The sequence below is a fragment of the Crocuta crocuta genome, unplaced genomic scaffold, assembly GCF_008692635.1.
Source record: "Crocuta crocuta isolate KB4526 unplaced genomic scaffold, BGI_CrCroc_1.0 scaffold32, whole genome shotgun sequence".
Taxonomy (NCBI): Eukaryota; Metazoa; Chordata; class Mammalia; order Carnivora; family Hyaenidae; genus Crocuta; species Crocuta crocuta.
The window spans coordinates 7,060,364-7,081,393 of NW_027529424.1; the positions used below are offsets into that span (position 1 = coordinate 7,060,364).

General features: G+C 44.7%; 1 long non-coding RNA gene across 2 annotated transcripts in view; it reads right to left on the reverse strand.

The window, feature by feature from the left end:
- Positions 1–1,467: 1,467 nt before the first annotated feature.
- Positions 1,468–21,030, reverse strand: part of LOC144226999 (uncharacterized) — a 33,039-nt gene continuing 13,476 nt past the window's right edge. The window contains exons 1-3 of one of the 2 annotated variants that reach the window (XR_013333808.1): positions 5,632–6,029; positions 5,072–5,204; positions 1,468–4,475 (exon numbers count right to left, since the gene is read on the reverse strand). This is a non-coding gene — a long non-coding RNA (uncharacterized LOC144226999). Of the gene's footprint in view, positions 4,476–5,071; positions 5,205–5,631; positions 6,030–21,030 lie in introns of those variants that run through there. The other variant, XR_013333807.1, reaches the window with a different exon arrangement.

A 21,030-nucleotide genomic window follows, 5' to 3' on the forward strand; every position in this document is an offset into this window, starting at 1 on the left:
TTTGGTACAGCCTCTGGCACACGCAAGACCTCCCCCAATATTTGTTTACTGACACATAAATGAATAAATGAATCTGATCCTCTAAATGGGAAGATCTTAGTAGAACATACTAGAATAGGGGAGTCTTTGTAACCACCAGTCCCATTAACCTAACATGCCAAGGTGATTAATGTTGCTTTTTCCAGAAGTCTTGGCCTGAAAAACTCAACACTGAACACCTGAAGAAAAAAAAAATCCCATTAGCAAAGCTTGCTTTTCACAGTGGGAGACTCCCAGCAACCTTGCCAATATCCCTGGGGCCCAATACCTTTCTGACTTTGCAATAACTCCCAAGTTAAACAAATTGCCAAGGAGTTATAAGCTTCTTATGAGCTGGCTGGAGTCCTCCAATGGCTCTGTCGGCTTCACTTTCCCTGCACACATGTTGGTGAGTCCCATCGATAATTCGTGTGCCTGCAAGTTTGCTCTGCAAAGTGGGGAACGCTGGCATTTCTGGGTTCGCATCTGCTCTGTGATCTATGATCTACAATCTCCACTCCCTCTCGCCTTCACTTTGAACTGAAGTGCTGTGTTAAGCAACCCCGCTACCCACCACCTAGCAAGCTGAGACGTGAGTCTTCATTAGAGTTACAACACTCGCAGTTTATCCCAGGCTAACCAGTAACACCAGTATTCAAACTGCAGTGTGATGATAACCACAATGACCCGGACGGAAAGACCCGGCCGGCCGCCATGATGTCAGGGAACACGCGTGGCCCCGAAGACGGGCAATCACAGAACGATTAAATAGGAGAGGCATTGGAGAGCCCCATGGAGGGCTAAAACAGAGAGGCAGCGTTAGACTGTGGCCCTTACTTCACACAGCAGTAACTGAAATGGAGACCTGGTAGAGACAGGGTACCTTTCACCCAACTGAAGATCAGTCTGATCCACTCTGATAAACATTCACTGTAGAGATTAGTGTCTCCATTTCAGTTAACAGCCCTCATTCACATGTCACTGTCTGATCCCCAATTTCATTTTGAGTTGAGCCACATTTAGCTACCATCTCAACTTGCTTCTACCTGGATTCCTACAGAACCTAAGATCTGTGTAATGATCTCATTACACATGAAACGAGAATGTTCTGTCCAGATGTATTTCCCAGTGAAAGCTCCTTGAGAAGAATGACAAGCTAAGTTTTCTGTTTTGTCTTCCTCTGAAAAGCACAAAAGTCTATAGTACACTGGTTCCCACTCTTCTCCTGGGGTGAGACAAGGTTTATGACCAGGGGCCACATGGTTAGTTTCTATTGCTATTGATTTAAACCTCCTTTCAGGGATTAAAAGAATCATTTTATTAACTATAATCCAAGGGTAATGGAGAAAGTCCACAATTTCATCTTTCCTCCTTAGCAGAGTTCTCTTATTTCATCCGGGGTTTGTCCTAGGTGCAGAAGCAAGATCTTTCAGAGGCGGGGCCCTGGGATTGGAAAGATGGAAGAGGAAGAGGGAGAGGGAGGGGAGGGCATGTACCTCCACAAGGTGCACATAAGCAAACACCTACACACAAGTGTCCCATATTTAAGACCTCCATCTGAAATGGAGAGTGGACTCAGATTGGAAATGGACATGGCTGTGAACCAAATGCTTCCTGTGAACCATTCTCTCCTTGTCCAAAAATGCACTATTAGTGAAAGAGGACAGCTCCTTGATAACTGCTGTCCCTCATCCGTGCCCTTATTTCTGCACCTTCAAGAAGACAAACAGAACATTGACCTCCTTGGAGTCTATCCATGGCAGGGAGGCCTTCCCAGCTCAGTCTTTCCTAATTCTCTATAATCACTTTATTTTGTTAGCAAAATAAATCTGCCACTCAGCATTCTCTAGAGGCTTCATTATTTATTCTCCCACATCCAGAAATAGATCTTGATAAAGCAATGTTATTTATAACTACTGTGCACCAGACATCAGCCCAAGCTTTACCCACCTCTCATGGCTTCTTTCTGTAACAAGTCTTTTAAATCATTTTATGGACAGGAACTCTATGAATTACGTCCAATCATTTACTCGCCTTAGCGATGTCCATTTGACGCAAAAGAAGGCAATCTGAAATAAAATGGCTCCGATCACCCAGGAGGAAATTGCTAAGATTTTTGGATTGTAGAGATGGCCTCATCCGTGGACCCCAGGATTTGGCAGGAGTGACTGAGGTCTGATCTCCCCCTGCCCACACTTCATTAGTAAAGCCAGCTCGGTCTCGTATGTCACAGTTTGCCCACCTGACAATAGGTCTGAGTACAAACTTTTGCCTCTTAAAATGAAGAACAGAACAAACCCCAGTCAGACGTTGTCAAACAACTGGTAAAACACGAATGTATCCTATGGATCCTAATCATTACTAGTATTAGTAGGCAATTCTGTGGTTTCCTTCCAAGTGGAAAGGAAAATGAGCTCTTAAAATGAGGTGGGGGCGGTTCCAAAGTAACATAAGATGTCAACTGGGGGATCTGGGGGAGGGGTAGACCAGAACCCTGCATTATCTTTTCAATTTCTCTCTAAACCCAAGATGTTTTTCTAATTAAAAAAACTTGTTTAAAAGAAGTCGGGTGGGGCCGAGGGGTGAGAAAAATAATCTCGGGGCCACCAGAGCATTGGAGAACCGGTTCAAAACTCCAGTCTTACAGGGCAGATAATAACCAGAGGGGGCCCCACGGGAGGTATGCAGAGAGCCCGTCCCTTCGGTAACATAGATGAAGAATCTCTAGATTGCTCTTATCTCTGGAGAACAGAGTCGCCAGCACCTCTGCGGGGCAAGGAATGCCCCAATCCCTTTGACCCCGGGAGCGCGTCTCTCTCTCTGGCTGCCCAAGGAGTCCCCTCCGAGGGCCATTCCATTCAAGCATCAGGTGGTTTCCCCAGGCGCACTCTCCCTCCATTCAAGCGTGGTGCTTCCATCAGCCTCTCTCTGTCTCCGACAGACCCAGCCTGGGTGTGGAATCCAATCCTCGAAGTTATAGGGAGCAAAGATCCGTGGTATCTATGAATCTCCTCTGTGTGTGCGGGGAGTGTTTTAATCTGTTATTTAAACTGTAAGGCTTAGTAGGAAGACAGAAAAGAGAATAGAAGAGCTGAAGGCAGTTATATCAGTTCTGTGCAAGCAAAGTCAATGTGGCTGGGTGCAAGCCAAGGTTAAATGTGATTGAGTGCTTCTGTATGAGGGAAAAAAACACAACAACAACAACAAAAAAGCCCAGACCGAAAAATAGAAAACCGCCACAGTCCTCTGCCAGCCTTCTTAAAATAACTACCATTGCGTTGGATTAAAAGACATTTGCTGAAGATTTGGTGAAGAATTAAGCTTATTTGTTATTCTTTTAAAACAGGAGGCAGAATAAAAGAAAAGCTGTTAGTCAACATTGTCTGAGAAGATAAAGCTTTCAAGATAGCAGAGTATCTGGGTCAGTGGGAAGTTTCGGCGAATGTGCCTCTGATCGGCAGCTCTTCAGAATTTCAGCTGCACCCTTAACACTTCCTCCTCTACCCCCACGGCAGGGGCTCAGCAACGTGGTCTGGTCCAGTGTCCCGCTGATGAGAGGTGTCATCTTTCCCCGGGTTAAACGGTCACCTGCCACTCTAGGACTTGGGGACCAGAGGGAAGAAGGAAAGTAGACTTTGGCAGGCAGAGAGAAGAGAACTTCTGAATGTTGCTTTGAAGCTGCATCTGTTGCTTCTTCTTGAAGGGTCCCCAGGAGGAAAAATGATGCTTTCCCATAGAAGCGTCATAGAAGGGACACCAAGTGTGAGCTCTGGACAAAGCAGCCTGATCCGTGGAAGCCAGAGTTCAGGCAGCGAGCCCAGCTCTGGGAAAACAGCTTTTACACCAGGCAAGTCTTGGCGACGCTCAGCACAGAGCCCTGACTATTCCTCCTCCAGGAAGACAGAGGCAGGAGAGCAGGGAGAACACAGCGACACCTTCATCCATTGCTGTTACTTCCACCCCATCGCGTCGGATTAAGATCCACGCAGCCTGGGATTGCCTCCCCCCAAGGCCAGAAAGATTCCGTGCAGACAGCACGAATCTAGGGGCTTCCGGCTGGCCCTTTACATCTCAACGCTTCCAGTGTAGACTCTGTTCCTGAAGGGTAGTTCCCAAGCAGGGTGATCATGGTCCGCCCCCCACTCCCCAAGGGGGACATTTGGCAACATCTGGAAACATTTCTGGTTGTCACAGCTGCTATTGGCACCTGGAGAATAGAACACAGGGAGAAATTCCTCCAGCGCACAGGCTGCCCTCCACAACCACGAATGATCTGGCCCAAAGGGTGATTTTGCCAAGGTTGAGACACTGCCCTAGAGAACGGAATGAAAGTTCAAGTCTCTACTTTATCCTATAAAAGATTTACTTGAAGTTTTTAAAACTCCACAAAGGAATGTTCCAGTGTTAAAAATCTTCTGTCATCCTGTCTAGGATGGTCACATCAGGATCTTCACGAGCTGCTCAAATAAAAAGACCAGCAGTTAATCACCAATGGCAGAAAGCAGATGTTCCGAATATATGCCGCAACTTCTTTCTCTGGACACTGTTGTCAATGAGCCCACCGACAAACGTGTTGGCCGCCTACCACATGGCCAGCCCAGAGCTTGCTGCGGTAGTGAGTACACAGAGATATAGCATGCAGCTAGAATTAAAATTTTTAATGGCTATTTATATTTTAGAGAGAGAGAAGAGAGACAGAGCACAAGTAGGGGAGGGGCAGAGAGAGAGGTAGATCCCGATTCTGAAGCAGGCTCCAGGCTCTGAGCTGTCAGAAAAGAGCCCGACGTAGGGCTTGAACTCATGAACTGCGAGATCACGACCTGAGCCAAAGTTGGATGCTTAACAGACTGAGCCACCTAGGTGCCCAAGTAGAATTAAAACTAAAAAAGGAACACACTTACAGAAAATTAAACTATGATATAGAAAACACTAACAAGAAAATCTAATAAACTGTACACTTAGCTAAATATTAGAATTAACAAGTTTTTATGTTATACCTAACCATTTTAAGGAAATTAAAAGTTTAATGACAAGTAATAATTTCAATAACTACCAATTAATTTGCTTGCTTTGCAAACCAGGGAATGTCCATTAGCATTATTTTCAATTTTCAAAGTTAGTAAGTGGGATAATTTCAAAGCCCCTTGAAGGCCCCTGAAAGATTAAACTGGCCCAGCTTTACTTACCTAACGGAATAAATAAACAAACAAATAAATAAATAAGTTATAGCTTATAGCTCCAGGACAACTTTCAGGAAAGAAATTATGAGAAGGAAACTATTCAGAAAAGGAATTTATCAAATTTAGGATAAATCGACTCACATCATTCTTCACAAAACCAAAGATTTGTAATTATTCTAGAAAGTAGCACAGAACTAGGTGGCAAAGGGAAAGTCTTTTTCAATATAGATACACGAAACCTTTAGCTTAATTTTGCTCAACAGTGAAAAAGAAACATCGAATCATCTGAATTCAAAAAGAACTCAAAAATAAAAATTAGATACGTAAGAGAAAATCCACTGGACTGAAAAAAAAGGAACTTCCGCAGGCCTAACAAATGTGTGGGGCGCCCTAAACACTAAGGGAGAGCAGCGTTTAAAAACTTGCATCTGACCATTCTTCCTTGACGCTTCTACCCTGACGTTGTCACTGCTCGACCCGGTCAGAGGCAAGAATTTTACAGCAAATAGTCTTCAGTCAGAAGAAATGAAGCTGTTCGTTTCTCGTGGCTCCTGGGACATAAGGTAGCCGGGCTGGGAGCGGACCTGGCTTGTGGTTCCTCCTTTGGTCTGACATTCAGGAGTTAAGTGACAGGTGACAGACCAAATCTGAGAAGTTCCAGGAGCCATGCAACAGTGTTGGACTAATGAAGGGTTTGGGATTTGTTTGTTTGTTCATTTGTGTGTATGTGTGTGTGTGTGTGTGTGTGTTTCTTTGTTTTTTTGTCCACCACCCATGCTTCCCCATCTATCAGGCAGGAGAAGAATAACAACTTGAGGGAATGGAACTACAGGGAGGAAGCCCTTTACCAGGGTGGGTCAGCACCCATCCTGTGGCCTCTTTGTTCATGGCTGGTCCAAGTTGAGAAGGTGGGTGCTTCATACTGCATCCCTGCCAAAGGGGCATCTCACAGCTCCTGCGTGTCAGCAGCTCTGTGCTGCCTGGTGCTAAGCCCCCCCCTGTTTGCACACTTACACTCTTCGTGAGAACAAGGATAATACCTGGCATGACCTCAAACACACTGAGCAGCAGAACTCAGCAACTGCCTTCTTCCAGATACACTTGAAAAAGGTAGAGCCACAAAAAGAAGGTGGGCATCTGGTCTACCGTGAGTCTGCCTAGAGCCAGCTACCCCAGGCGACGGTGGCCTTGCAGAGAAAACTGCCGGCACGAGGGATTAGGACGCAGGGGCTTGTCTGCTTTAACAGACCGCATCTCGTAGGAGTGAGCAAACTCAAACAAGAGTAGTAGAGGTATGGTTAAAAAATTACAGAGAGAGAGGTCCAGAAGGCATTTACTTTGACTTAAAAACAAAACGAATTTCATTTTTAAAACAGTTTTTTTTTTTTTTAATTTATTTATTTCTAAGAGAGAGAGACAGCGTGAGCAGGGGAGGGTCAGAGAGAGAGGGAGATACAGACTCTGAAACAGGCTCCAGGCTCTGAGCTAGCTGTCAGCACAGACCCCGATGCAGGGCTCGAACCCACGAACCGATTCATCATGACCTGAGCTGATGTCGGACGCTTAACCGACTAAGCTACCCAGGGCCCCTAAAACAGTTTTTAAGTTTATTTATTTATTTTTGAGGGAGAAAGAGAGGGAGGGAGGGAGAACAAGTGGGAAAGGGACAGAAACAAAGCGAGAGCAAGAATCCCAAGCAGGCTCTGCACCATCAGCGCGGAGCCCAAGGCGGAGCTCAGTCTCACACACCCTGAGACCATGACCTGAGCCGAAACCATGAGTCCGACACTTAACCAACAGAACCACCCAGGCGCTCCTAAAACAAAACGAATTTTAAAAATATATGCATATAGACAGATACATAAAATCCTTTCTAGAATTTGATGATTACAAAAAAAATAACTGCAGGGGCGCCTGGGTGGCTTAGTCGGTTAAGCGTCCGTCCGACTTTCGCTTAGGTCATGATCTTGCAGTTCGTGGGTTCGAGCCCTGCATCGGGCTCTGTGCTGACAGCCAGCTCGGAGCCTGGAGCCTGTTTCAGAGTCTGTGACTCCCTCTTTCTCTGACCCTCCCCTGCTCACGCTGTCTCTCTCTCTCTCTCTCCTAGAAATAAATAAAACATTAAAAAAAAAACTGTATCAAAAAATAAATAGCTGCAAAAAAAATTACTTGTTGATTTTTTTAAAGGTTTTGACAGCTAGCTCCCTTCTAAGACTGCAATAGTTTAATAGCAATCAAATAAATACTTCAGGACCACATGGGTTTCCTAGACCATCTAGAACTCAGAGGTCTCAACGCTGGAAGGCATGGCCCAGGAAGAGTTCATGGGAAAAGCTGGACTTGAGCTGGGTTGGAAACTTCACAACCAAAAATACACTTTTCATTTTTTTTTTGGTTTTGTTTCTTCGGTTGCTTAATTGATGATGGTCCTCTCAAATGTCACCATCATCTCTGTCCTTCCCCAGAGTCTGGCAAAGTGATCTCAGATTTCCCATTTGGGCCTCAGATTTCGCCCTCAACATAACACCTCTTACTGCTGCACCGTTCTCGGTGGGCTGCTGCCTGGTTGCATCTGTGCCTCTTTGACTAACAGGATGCATTTGCATGGTTGATGCTCCTATCTGGCCAGTTCTGATGCCAACAGACACCTGCTTTGGCAAAATCACCCATCAGGTGAAGAAGCGCAGGTGGTGGCCTTCACAGTAATACCTTTAACTACTATAACTTCCCACTTACGAAAATGTTATATAATATAGACTGGTTAATATACACAGAGAAGAGGGAGACACTTTGACCCACATAGAGAATCAGATACGTAAACCTTGATCTGCACTTGAACCTCCCCCAAAACCAGCCAGCTGCCACCTCCAGACATCTATTACTCCTTGTTTAACACTGATAAGCATCATAATATTCTTTGTAACATTTCAAAATGTGCTGATGAGAAAGCGCACTGCATTATGGCCTTGAAGGGCCCTGGACGGGTGGTCCTACGGTCAGCGTTGTTACTCAACTCACAGAGAGAAACTGAGGCACGCAGAGTCTGAGGAAGGGAATCTGCTTGGGAGGCCACTGAACAGTATCTTCTATTGAACATACGAGTTCTTTTCTCAACATCCCAAATCAGTGGCGTGATAGACAATCCACTAGATCCCTGACAATGGTAGGGAATTCACAGCCAAGTACAGCCTAGTCCGTGTGCAGACGGTACTAACAAGTATGAGTCGTTTCCATTATCAAGCTAATATTGGCTTTTCTGATATTTTTATCAATCATAGTTTTAGCCTCTGGAAACACTCAGGATTCTGGGCTCCAAGTACAAGTTCAATCTCCACGTACAGCTACACCCAGCATCAATACATGTCCATTGGGAACGAGGAGTTTCCTTGGATCCCAGTCCTACCAGGAACAGACTCTTGTTGAAACCTGTTAAGAATTACTGTTCAAAGCAAATCGCAGTTACTTACAACTTATAAGCAATATTTTGTTTAGCGATAAGAACAAAGCTGAGTGCAAGAGCAGTGTTAAAAAAAAAAGCAGAAAAAATAGACTGATTACATATAATCACATATGTTGAACTATTTCTAGCCTAGATATAATCTTAATATAATGAGTATTGTTAGGAGAGATAAAGATAACAATAATAACAATAATTTTATTTATAAACCATTTTCCAGCCAATGTGCTCGGGGCATTGCATGATCATATACAGTGATTAAAACACTATTAAAAGAACATCAAACGAATTAAACACAAGCTATTCTTCAGATATAAAATGAAGTGACACTAAGGAATAAGGGGCTAATATTAGAAGTAAAGAAAATGACACCAGGTAAGAGGAAAATCGCAGACTGATGAGCATTTTGTCCACTCTGGTTACTCTGAAAACTAATCTTTTAAGTCCTCCTTCTACTGGATTGGTATCCTGAGTGTCTACTTGCTCTTTAGTTCCCTCTCTATATATTAAAATTTCTCTCCTTCCTTGGGTAAAGATCTAATTTTATGTCCCTTCAGTCCAATCCACATGACAAATGGACTGGTCTAAAAAACCCAGCCAAATAAAAACAAAGCCAGAAGACTCATCAAAGCGATTTCTCTAAGATTGCTGTTGCCTTGTGCTCATGACGTATTTTGGCCATGTCACCAATGACACTGAAAAAAGAAAGCATGGTCAATGCCCGAGCATAAAGGCCACACAACTGTAATTTCCAATGTCTTCGCCATCGTGCCATATTCTTGATCTGAGTTTGGCAATAACCACTGACTCCCTCCTCCCTTCAGAGAAGATGAGGATGGTGTGAAAAACGCTGTTGGTTACCTACACCACAACCATTTCCTCCCCCTCCCCCGCCTTTCTTCCTTGCTAACAGAACACTATTTTTGTTCAAAGCACCAGGGGTCATACGCTTGTGGAAAATGGGCCCCTCCCCAACTCTGGGGAGAAAGTTGCTGAATCCAAGATATCAATGCCAAATGCAATCCCCTTTGCCAGCAACAGGCTTGGTGTCAGCTATGTAATGAAACTCTGGCCGAGAGACATACACAAAGTCTGATAGGAACTTTTCAGGAGGGGTCTTTCTCCCTGGGGTGCCTCAGGCTACCTGCAAGTGGGATCTGCAGAACCAAAAAGCAGCTATCCTGGGACCACGAGACGCAGAACCCAAAGATGAAGTCAGCACCCTATGGTCAGTGGAATACAAATGCAGAAAGACACTGGGCCGAAGAATGTATCAAAGAAACCATACCATCACCCTAAATGGCATCTCTTCTTATATAAGATAATGTTTCCTCTTTGTTGAAATCTATTTTAACTGAGTGTTCTTTCATTTGCAGCTAAAAACCCTCTAATCAACTCAAAAGGCATCTCCTTTAATAGAATTGAAATGAATTACATTGGGGATTTGTATGTTTAGGAAACTCTTTTATACAAGTGAGAACATTTGGAATCTTTTAAGTCAATTAGAATATCACTTAAGTAACCTTTGAGCCTCTATTATCTTCCAAGCATATTAATACATATCTCACCTTTTTTTAATTCCTATAATTCCATGTAAGATAGCTATCATTCTTTTTTTAGATAAGGAGAACCAGAGAAGTCAAGTAACTTACTTAAGATCACACAGTTTGAAGCATTCGAAACAGGATTTGAAGTCAGATTTCTGAGTCGAAGGCCAGGTTTCTTACCATTCCACTGCGCTGCATTAACGGGAGTCTTTTCTTCTAATGTTCATAATAATGCTTATTGTAGGTAATATCCAAGGCTAGATTTTTTTTTAAAAAGGAGTTAATAAAGCACTGGATTCTCATTCCTGGCTGTGCTCGGGACTGAATCCTGATGGCCTCGGGTCACTACAGACTGTCCTGGGATTCATTCCGGACCCTCAGATGAAGTGCTGTGCTGATGACAAAGTTTTTTCTTGGTAGGGTTGCACCCCAAATCATGGCACCTCCATCCTTGCTCACGCCAAAACCCTGGGCGTCATCCTGGGATACTTCTCCTTCCCTCCCCCACCTCACGTGATCAGGCAAGAAACCGTGACTTAACTTTCTCAATAAGCTTAGAATGTGATCTTTTCTCACCACGTCCGGCATGAACAACGCAGATTCAGATTATGGCAAAGAGCTAGAATGAGGCTGACGAAGGTCTGCAGGGGTACTGCAAAATTCAGAGTGGCATTCAGTCCCAGGGCCATTTACGTGGCCCTCTGTGAGTCTTTCCTCAAGTACTTCCACTGAGGGGGGCCACGGTGGGGCATCCCTTACTCACCCTAGCCACTGCCTAGCGTTGCAGTACCTGCAGAGCTCTTCCCACACCCCTCCTTGCCCCTCGACAGTCCATTCTCAACATGGCAGCCAGAGAGATCCTTAATAAATGCGAAGCAAGTCACACCGAACCCTCTGGACCACGGGCCTTTTTGCAGATTCCATAACATAGCACTCACACTCCTCCGTTAGGACCTTTATTCTAGATCCTGTCCCTCCCAGAACGCTTCTCCCAAACACCTGCTTTGGCTACTTCCCTCACCGATTTCAACTCTTTGCCCAAGTTTCACCTTTGACCTTAGCCTACCAGAACACCTCCGCAGCCTTCCATTGCCCTATGCAGCTCTTTCCATAGCACTTGTCGCTTCCTAGCTTGACTTTTTGGGTGTATACCTTAGCGCCCACCTTCCCTCTCAAATGGAAACTGTGAGCGTGCAGGAATTCTTTTGTGCTTTGTTCTCTAGCCCATCCCCAGTGCCAAAGCTCTGAGCACACAGAACGTGCTCCAGTAAATATCTGTTGAATGTGCTAACGAATGCAGCAGTCTAAGAAGTGACCAGGAGTGCGGGAAATGAGGATGAAGAGGTGGCTGAATCACTTTAGTGACCCATGGGTCATTGTATGAGTTTGGAGATTTATTCCAAGCACACGGTCATTGGGCTCAGTATCTTGGGTGGGTTTCAAATAGGAATGATGGATTCTGATTTATGAGTTTTTAAATATTTATTTATTTATTTATTTATTTATTTATTTATTTATTTATTTTGAGAGAGAGAGAGACCACGTGCGTGCAAAAGTGGAGGAGGGGCAGAGAGAGAGGGAGAGAGAGAGAATCCCAAGCAGGCTCCACAGTGTCAGCACAGAGCTCAATGTGGGGCTCCATCTCAACAATTGTGAGATCATGACCTGAGCCAAACTCAAGAGTTGGACCCTTAACCAACTGAGCCAGCCAGGCGCCCCAATGTTTTAGTGTCATTTCCCTGTTATGTGGGAATGAACGAGAGTGAAAAGGGGACAAAAATTAGGGAGACAAATATTTTAGTAAAGCAACATCTGATATACTCACATCAGAGTGAAGCAGGAACAAGGGGAAGAAATGGATGGATATTTTAAAAGTTGAGCCAACAGAATTGATGGTAAATTGGAAGCAGGCATCACCTTTGAAGACAGGAATGCCGATACGGTCAAAAATGGTAGGCGGTTCATTGGAGAGAAGGGGCAGAGAAAGTTGCAAGGAAGGTGAAACCCAAAGAGATGTTTTTTAAATGCTAATTTTGAGATGCCTTTTAGCTACCCAAGGAGAACTATCAGAAAGTGGCTGAAGAAGCCTGGTGGATGGGGGAGAGGCCAAAGCTGGGGCTCAAGGACCTTGGGTCATGGGCACCAGGAAGCCATGCATCTGGGTGAGATCACCTGAGAAAGCCTGCTCACAGAGAAGACGGCACAGAAGTGAAGGTATGAAATGGAAATGACATCTGGAAGACTTCCCTCGTGGGAGGCTTTCCACTCCTTCAAATCCTTGGATTTCACCTACTTTCAGAAATCCGCATTTCTGGAGCCCCCTTCTGCGTATTTGCAGTCATTTCTAATTTCCTTCCTTGACCGTTATTTCCTCCAACACATTCACTAATCCTCAGACTTGGCTTTCTAGACCCAAAACCATCTTCAAAAGTCTTTCAACTCCGTCAATGTGTCAGTTAATTCATTATGACACATACGTTAAAACAATTACATAAATTAAATAGGATTTATTTCCCAAACTCAAAGTTGTTTTTTTATCTCCTCTTCTCCCTGACTGAAGACAACGGTATTTGTGCAAGTGAGAGACAAGGAAAATCATCAGTCACTAGCGCTTCTCAAAAATATGCTGGGTGCCTGATATTTCGCTGGCACAGACTGTATTTTAGCCTCACATCACCGAGGTGGCCCAAAATCCTATTCCTAGAACAACCTAGAGGGCTTTGGTGACCTTCGGGTAGTTTGTGTCAAACCAAGAGAAGGAAGATGGAGGTGGAGAAGAAGGTTAATTATTCAAGGAGAAGACAGAACTGTCAACTGGATATCCCTGGAGGCTCTTTCTAATGACGTGGCCTATCTGCCTGAGGCCACTGATCCTCAGCTGGGCATGGAAATTATGGGTGGAAACAGAATCACAGGCTAAGAAATCACATTTCACCTTATTTATTCATTGAACTTACCACACACAGCAAGCCCTTGTCAGGGTAAGCTTAGAACTGTGCCCAGAACAAAGCTCTCAGCCCCTGAGCTCAAACACTATGTCCCCCCTTCTCGTGACAGAGCTACAGCGGACCGTCCCTGGGCTCTTCTCTAGTAGCGTGGCTCTTACGGGGAAGACTAGGTCATCTGCTTCTAAAGGGCCTTTCCACTGTTTGTTTTCTTGTGCTCTTATCACAAAGGTGGATGGTACTAGATATGTTTCTTTTTAGCAAGAATGAGGTAAGCAGAGGTCAACCCAGTGTCAACCAGAGATGTAGAAAAGCAGATATAGTTACAGTGCAAACCTGCCGGCCTGAAGTAAAACAAAAGAATTCTTTCAGTCACACTTCAAAACCAATTGAAACCATAGTGATGATCTGGGGGACGCTTTGTAGACAGAAGTCAAGCCCAAGGCTTCACGCTCAAGGGCCCCTTGTGCTGAGCTGACAGAGGGAAGCAGACGTCTCAGGCGACCACTTCACTTCCCCTTTGTTGCCCTGCCTCTCCTTTTTTTAAAGTAGCCTGCACACCCAGCTTGGGGCTCGAACTCACAACCCTGAGATCATGATCTGAACTGAGACCAAGAGTCGAATATTCAGCTGAGCCACCCCAGAGCCCCAATTCCCTGTCTTTTAAATCTCAGTACCTTGGGGCACCTGGGTGGCTCAGTTGATTAAGCGTCCAACTTCGGCTCAGGTCATGATCGCAAGGTTTGTGTGTTTGAGCCCTGCGTCGTGCTCTGTGCTGACAGCTCAGAGCCCAGGGCCTGCTTCGGATTCTGTGTCTCCCTCTCTCTCTGCCCCTTCCCTGCTCGTGCTCTCTCTGTCTCTCTGTCTCTCTGTCTCTCTCTCTCTCAAAAATAAATAAGCATTTAAAAAAATTAAATCTCAGTGTCTCAACATCGATGCATTTTCAAACTCCACTTAAAAGGGACCTAGCCCCAAAAGAATCTCTCATTTTGTTCTCATTCTTCTTTCCACACTTTGATTTGGGCTAAAGCTACTGTCTCTAACTCTTCTCCTTTTTCTGTTTTGTTTTCTTTTATTCCTTTCTCCCCACAGGCCCCGAGTCCTTCTAATTATCCTTTACCCGGCTCAGGCCCCATCATGTTCTTTCCCTCCCACCACCCACCCTGCCCCTTTCCTCTCCGCCCGGTGATTCTTCCTCCTCTGTTATATATTTTATTTTGCTCTCACCCTCACTGCCTGTCTTCAAGCCTCTGCTTCTTTGTCTGGGCAAAGTGACCCTGAAGAAATCAAATCATCCATCAGCCTTTGAGTCATAACATGATAAAAACAAAAGTGCTATATTAGGTACTCTAAGAAACAGTGTAATCCAACCTCTGTTCAGGGGCCCCGTCCAGTCTCTCTCAGGTTGGTACTGGTCTACAACGTCTACCGCCAAAAGCACTTACCTTCTATGCTCTCAGAATATGATGAACTCACCATCGACAGATTGACTTACAGCCCCACTGGATGCAATCAACATAATCTGTTTTTTACTTCAGGGTTAAAATTAATGGATGGAAATATATAAATAAAAATTATTATTCCCTGAATTATTTTATAAATACACTTTACAAACCTCGAGAGATTCTGGATAGTTTGCCATTTGAATAGAGAAGTGCTAGTCCAATAAATAGAGCTTTAATGCACCAGGTCGGAGAGAGTAGATGCAAAAGTAGCCATGATGGTTACCGTGATTGTGTCATGACTGTGATTTTCACCTGAGACTCCTTTTTTGTTTTTTATTTTTATTTTTTTTATTTTTATATGTTTTATTTATTTCTGAGAGAGAGAGAAAGAGACAGTGTGAGCAGGGGAGGTCAGAAAGAGAGGGAGATACAGAATCTGAAACAGGCTCCAGGCTCTGAGCGTGCTGTCAGCACAGAGCCCGACACGGGACCTGAACCCACAAACCGTGAGATCATGACCTGAGCCGAAGTCGGACACTTAACCGACTGAGCCACCCAGGTGCCCCTCACCTGAGACTCCTATTTGTCCTTCTAATTTGTCCTTAAGCGAAATCATTTTTAAGACAAAAGCCCCAGGCTGATAAGTTATCTACAAACTCAGGCCATTGTAGGGCACAAAAAAGACACCTAATAAATGTTGACTAGATAAATAAATCCCAACATCTCGTTATTTTTGAGAAGAGTAAATGCACCAAGAAATATAAAAGCACTTTGGGACAGTCCTGGGTGGCTCAGTCGGTTAAATGTCTGACCCTTAATTTCAGCTCAGGTCATGATGTCCCAGTTCATGGGATCAGGTCCATGTTGGCCTATGCTGACAGTGCAGAGCCTGCTTGGGATTCTCTCCCTCCCTTCTCTATCTGCCCCTCCCCTACTTGTGTGCTCTCTCTCTCTCTCTCGCATGCACATGCGCACATTTAAAATAAATAAATATTTAAAATTTTTCTAGGGGCGCCTGGGTGGCTCAGTCAGTTAAGCATCTGACTTTGGCTCAGGTCATGATCTCACGGTTCGTGGGTTGGGGCTCCGCGTTGGGCTCTGTGCTAACAGCCAGCTCAGAGCCTGGAGCCTGTTTCGGATTCTGTGTCTCCCTCTCTCTCTGACCCTCTCCTGCTCACACTGTCTCTGTCTCTGTCTCTCTCTCTCTCAGAAATAAATAAACCATTAAAAAATAATAATAAAATAATGAAAAAAATAAAAATTTTCTAAGAGAAATGTAAAAGTACCTTGTAAACTATAAAACAATATGCAAATGGATTATTATTAAGACACACTAAGTACTCCTTCAACATGCTGACTAAGCACATAGAGAACTAAGTAAGATTCAAATCAAACGTATGACAGTTCAACAGAGGCAAGCATTGATCAAAATGAAGATTAGAACATGGATTCATTCATCTAATTGTCTCATACGCTAGAACAGAGCTTTCCAGACTATGATATCTGCTCTACCACCACCACATTCAATGACACATATTTTAGATTTTTGTTGCAATAGCATTCCACTTCAAGTCCCAGGGCTTATATAGACAGAATTAAAGGCTTAGCTACTCTGAAAAAAAAAATCGATAACGCAGTGGTTTCAATAACAGAGAGACTTAGGTCTCCCTCACGTGATCACCCGGCGCCCAGGTAGGTGACCTGCTCTACTGTAAGTGGCCACTCGTGGACCCAGTTCCTTCCATGTTGTTTCTCTGCAATGCTGGAGGGGACTCTCTTCATCTGAGCGGTCAGAGCTGGTCATGAGCTACTCAGTGCTCTAGTCCAAAGGGAAAAGAGTATAAAGAACACATGTGCAGTAGTCTAAGGCTGAAGCCTGAGAGGGGTGCGCTGCTTGACTTCCAATTATTTTCCAAGGGGCAGAACTTCGATGGCCGTCCATGGCACCTGGGCAGTGCAGCTGCTGATCAGGCAGCCACATTCCCAGACCCAGTTCTACAGCTCAACAGATTTCGGTGGAATATTAGCCACTGAACAGGAAGGCTTTGTGGAGAACACGGGGCTTGAAGTGAGCACTGAGGGATATCCAAGATAACAGCAGAAAGTCTACAAGGAGCCATCATTACAAACCGTAAATTCCTAGGTCCCACCTTTGCTATTACCCAGGATCCCATTTCTTAACCTTAATCCGGGCATTCTTTTTAAATAAATTCTGCAGAAAGAATAATAGAACACTGTTCCCCAAGAATCCTATGGTAGACTTTTAAAACTAATGTTTAGAACCTTTATAATAATGTTTAAAATAATAATGTGCACCGCAGTACAGCCTCCACTCAAAATAATCAAGGACATAAGAATGTGTATGTAACAAAACTTACCCATATTTAAAATGTTTGTAGAGATAAACATTCATTGCCAGAAATGAATCAGCAATTATTCTTCACGGTAATCATTGCTAAACCAGGCTCTCTACATAGCAGATACAGTTTAGATGACAAAATCACAACAGTAAGAAATAATAATAACAATAATAATAATAAACAAACTGAATTTTAAAAATTCTTTCAATTACGCCCAGTGCTGGAAGTGATGTGACAGCAGCAGACATTCTGGGATAAGAGAAATCACCACAAGAGAATGTGATGAGCTAGCGATGAAGGGTAGTTTGGAGTTTTCCAGATGAATAAGAGGAGAAGGGTCTTCGAAAGAAGAAGAAAAGGAGAATCTTAATGCACTAATGACTGTTTTTGTTATTCTAAATTTTTCAAATTTGTTTAATGTTTATTTTTGAGATAGAAATAGAGATAGAGATGAGACAGAGAGAGACAGAGAGAGAAAGAGAGAGAGAGAGAGAGGCAGGGAGGGCCAGAGAGGGAGACACAAACCCTGAAGGAGGCTCCAGGCTCCTAGCTGTCAGCACAGAGCCCGATGTGGGGCTCGAACTCACAAACCACAAGATCATGACCTGAGCCGAAGTTGGACGTTCAACCGACTGAGCCACAAAGGTGCCCCTGTTTTTATTACTCTAAACCTGGATTCCAGTCAGGTTACTGGTGTATCTCATCTGTGCAGGCATCTACAAAGACTCCGTCACAGAGTCTGGACCCCGACTCCGTTCTTCCGAGCACGTCTCCACTGCCCAGCCGCTGTGTCACCCACACTCAGTCATGGCGCCACCCCCACCCATCCTGGGTGGCCTTCCTGCTCCTATGCCTGTCCTTCTCCAGTCCGATCTCCACACGGCAGCCACGGAGCACTCTGGAATCACTTTAATATGAAGTAGAGGAGGTGGAGCCCCCGTGCAAAGCCCTCCATGACATCTCCCCACACTTAGAATAAAACTCACATTCATTCCTGGCCCACAAGGTGCCCCCCTAGATGTCCCTCGTTGCTTCTCTGGTCTTCTGTTGCCTTCTATTCCCCCCACCCCCACCCTTGTCTTCTGTGATCCAGCCACCCAGGCTCTCTGCTGCCCAAGTGCCCCAAACTCTTCCCTGTGTCCACCCTTCCTACACACTCATCCTGACGCCCGCACTGCCCTTTCTCCTGTTTGCTCTGTCTTTTCTTGTTCTCTCTCTCTCTCTTTTTTAATGTTTATTTACTCTTGACAGAGAGAGAGAGAGACAGCACAAGCAGGGGAGGAGCAGAGAGAGAAGGAGACATAGTGTCCAAAGCAGGCCCCAGGCTCTGAGCTGTCAGCACAGAGCCCGACACGGGGCTCGAACCCACAAACCGTGAGATTATGACCTGAGCTGAAGTCGGACAAACTTAACCAACTGAGCCACCCAAGGGTCCCCAAAATAAACACAAATTTTAAAGTATTTAAATGTTTAAATATTAAGGAGTCAGGATGGCCAGTTAAAACACCAAAGGCAGGCGTTATCTAAAATTTTATCGTTTATTCATTTACACAAAAGTGTTAACTGACCACCTCTAATGGGGTCCAATTCCTACAGTCCAAAAGCTTTAGTCTACAATTTGGATCAGATCCTCTTTCATATATATATGTGTCCTGAACACATGATCTCGCTCTTTCTTAATGTCGTTCATACCATAGGAGTCACAGGAGTCATTTCCTATGTCGAATGAGAATTTTAAGACAGATACAGAATTAAATTCTACCCCCCGCATGGGTAGTCTACTTCTCCGCTGGTGATTAGTTGAACACTCCCATTTGGAGAAGAATTAGAAACATAGTAAGGGGGGCGCCTGTCGGTTAGCATCCGACTTTCGCTTAGGTCATGATCTCGCGGTTCGTGGGTTCGGGCCCCGCGTCAGGCTCTGTGCTGACTGCCGGCTCAGAGCCTGGAGCCTGTTTCAGTCTGTGACTCCCTCTCTCTCTGACCCTCCCCTGCTCATGCTGTCTCCCTCTCTCTCTCCTAGAAATAAATAAAACATTAAAAAAAAGAAAGAAAGAAACATAGTAAGGGACTCTCGGAGTACAGGAGAAATCTCCTGAATACAATTATGATAAAGCTTACTGGGCTACGTGACCAGGGATAAAAGAAACTCGGGCCAGGACCTCGGGAAAGCCATGCCAGGAAGCTTGAAAGAAATAAAACACGCCCCCACTTGTATCTCTACCGTTCCATCCTGGTGTGTGTTTTACAAGCATCATCGTGAACTTGGGCCAAGTGAGTAGGAGATCCTTGACTTGCCCTGGGTTGGTCAGAGGTTAAAGTACCGTAGTCAGTGGTGTGAATATAGTAGAAATGGGTCAAATGCCACCACACTGAGAATCGGGACAAACTCAATGCCTCTGGACCACCACTTGCAAGATCGATCTCATTCCACAGATATTCATTCATTCATCTATCCCTTTTATTCACCAGTTCCTTCATTCACTCTTCAACAATGATTCAACAATTCTTTTATTTTATTCTATACTCAAACAGTGGGGAGGGGAATATGACAAAGATTAATGTATTTTTCTAACTAGAATAGCTTGCCTTTTTTTTAATGTTTATTTTGAGAGAGAAAGAGTGCAAGCTGGGGAGGGGCAGAGGAACAGGGAGAGAGAGAATCCTAAGCAGGCTCCACACTGTCAGCACAGAGCCTGAGGCAGGGCCGCGATCCCGCAGACCACGAGATCATGACCTGAGCCGAGATCAAGAAAGAGATGCTTAACTGACCGAGCCATCCAGGCGCCCTGAGAATGACTTTAATATCTTAGAAATAAACTTTCTCATTTATTTCTTAGAAATAAACTGAAAAAAAAAAAGTTGGCAGTGACTAGACTTTTTCAGTGATCCCTTTCCAATGTATATAAATATCCAATCACCATGTCGTACAACTGAAACGAATATAATGTTATATGTCTGTATCTCAATTAAACAACAACAACAAAAAACTCGGGTAAGTCCTCCAGCAAATGTCCAGGTACTTCCAGCATAGCTGTGTCTCTTCCCCTAGAACCATCCCACATAGAAAGCCTGTTGTACCCAGATTTTAGACTCGGGAAATGATGCATTTAACTCAACAACCACTGTCAGAGCAGACACAAGAAATAGCCCCTTCTAGCATGAGAAAGCTAACACCTGCAGGCGGTCACCTCCTGGGGCCATAGGGCTACACCAGCCCCCACCGACCAAGGCTCCGGGAAGCCTGTTTTGTCCCGGGATTCTGTTCGGAAGCTCGGGCCCCCCTGAAGGGACACACAGTCTTCACTGTGTGAAGGAAGCCTTTGCCTGACCTTAACTGCAGGACTAACAAAACCTCACACAGGCAGCGGAGGGGGTAATAGAGCTCGTTGCATCATCTCCCAAGATGTGGCCCCGTTTTGATAAAAGACTGCACCCTCCCACCCTGTCCCCCAAGGCCGGATACAAACACGGGCTCTGGTCTAACACCAGGATCCAGGGTTAAATCTGGGTTTTAGACGGAAGAACTAAACTGATGGCTTTCGGGGGTGCCTGTAAAGAGTGTGGCTCTTGATCTTGGGGCTATGAGTTCGAACCCCGTGTTGGGCCTCCAGCTTACTTAAGTTAAGCAAATAAATTTTTAAAAAATAGGGGCGCCTGGGGTCTCAGTCAGTTAAGCATCCGACTTCAGCTCAGGTCATGATCTCACGGTGCGTGGATTCAAGCCCCACATTGGGCTCTGCACTCTCAGTGCGAAGCCTGGTTCAGATTCTCTGTCTCCCTCTCTCTCTACTCCTCCCTTGCTCACACAGTCTCTCTAAAAATAAACAAACATTTTTAAGAAATCACCTCAGGGAAAATAGGGAGTACTGAACAAATGGTAACAATTCCTGAAGACAGAGGCATAACCTTTGCATCGAGTCATACAGCCCCAGAATCTTTGTTCCTGAAGAGAACCCAGAACTAATCTATTGCAAACCCTGGGATTCTAAGTAAGCAAAACTAAGCTCAAGAAAGAAATAAGTGCCGGAGGCTACGCAGCTGGAGAGAGAGTTGCTGGGCTGGATTGGCTGTTCTT